Source organism: Stegastes partitus, unplaced genomic scaffold (assembly GCF_000690725.1).
Source record: "Stegastes partitus isolate 25-593 unplaced genomic scaffold, Stegastes_partitus-1.0.2 Scaffold506, whole genome shotgun sequence".
Classification (NCBI taxonomy): domain Eukaryota; kingdom Metazoa; phylum Chordata; class Actinopteri; family Pomacentridae; genus Stegastes; species Stegastes partitus.
The window spans coordinates 27494-29010 of record NW_007578237.1 but is presented as its reverse complement, the minus strand read 5'-3'; positions in this window follow the sequence as shown (position 1 = coordinate 29010).

Below are 1517 nucleotides of genomic sequence, written 5' to 3'. Positions count from 1 at the left end.
TGACACCCCAGAAGCTGAGACCTATCACGTGTCCTCCAGCACATAAACACAGTGTGGACATGTTGACAAGGAAAAACAAACTGTTTTTGACACGAGATCGTTTCCTTAAAGAATTTTGTGCTTATTCCAGCTTTTTTATTTGTGACAACGAGCAGATTTTTAAAATTTTTTTTAAAGGTTATTATTGTTTTTAATTCTTTGCATTTTGGACAAAAATAGACACATCAAAATGTCAAACCTCGTCATATTTTAAAGTAGCTGAACTATCTGGTGAGTGGAAACAGACGATGAGTCGCCCAACATCATTTTCTCCTGAAAGAAGTTTGTGCTTGTGTTCTTAGTGGGTCATGTGACGTTGAGGAGTAAATGTGTCAGGGCTCTGTGGTTGGCACAGATATGAAAATACTCACAATACGTCGATCCTTCAGGTTTTACTGAGTTGTATTGAGGCAGTGCAGCATAATTGAGGACTTTTCCTAAACAAACAACAAGCTGAGCCGTGCTTTGGTTTGCTGTTGATCCCATTTAATGCTTTGTGCCTTTAACAGCTTAGCTAAACGATATTCCACCCTTTCACATCGGCGTATTTCAATGTTAGGGCTCACGGTTTATTACTCAGATGTGCTAAAGCCTCAACCGTCTGCTGCACACTTTCCCACTGAATCACCCATAAAGTTTGCTCATCACTGAGTCAGATGGTGGCGAGTCCACAGCAACCTTGTTTTTCAGGCTTCTCCGTGGCTGCTCTCTTTCAGCCGCCTCGGGCTCGTTGGGATACAGAGCTCATGAAGAGGGCTGTTCAGGACGGCCTCCTCTGTTCAGACGTCAGCGTGGCGGCTTCATGTAGCCCAGAGGTGAGAAGCTGAGACCCTGGAAGTCTGCGGCGTCTGTACTCGCTGCTGGGCCTCGATATGGTTTCATGTTTTTGGCAGCAATCTGCTCAAAGTTTGTGTGAAATGTGAAGCGCTGTGTGGGACCAGACCGAGTCCTGGATGGTGTTTCTGTCCTGAGGATGTGAGTCGTTTGATAAAAGCACTGAAAGGTCAGAGAGGAGAGGCAGTGTGTGAGCACAGCGAGGCGTTGACAGCATTAAGGATGGAGCCAGAGCTGTCCTCTGGCAGACACTGACCCGGGTCACCCTGCAATCACACACAGACCAAAATAACCGCTGCACAGTAGCGCAGCGGCGTTACTGATGATAGCAAGCTAACAGCTGGGCGTCAGGTTTAAGATCCAGGCCTGTCATGATGGGTGTGACGTTTGACTGTGGGTATCCTGCAGGAATGCAAAGTCAGAGCACGCAGACGCTGCAGATGTCCATTATTTCTGATCACAAGTCTTCTGCTGTTGGAGGCCGAAGTTGTTAGCGTGTGCAGCAAACAGCCCCGAGGCTCTAATGTGCTGTAGTAGTGAAATGTTGTGGCTTACAGCACAGTGGAGCTGTGGGTAAGCAGATAGTGTTCTTTGTACTCCAGTTTGAGGTCGTTAGATGCTTTCAGGCTGACTTTCAGGGGAGA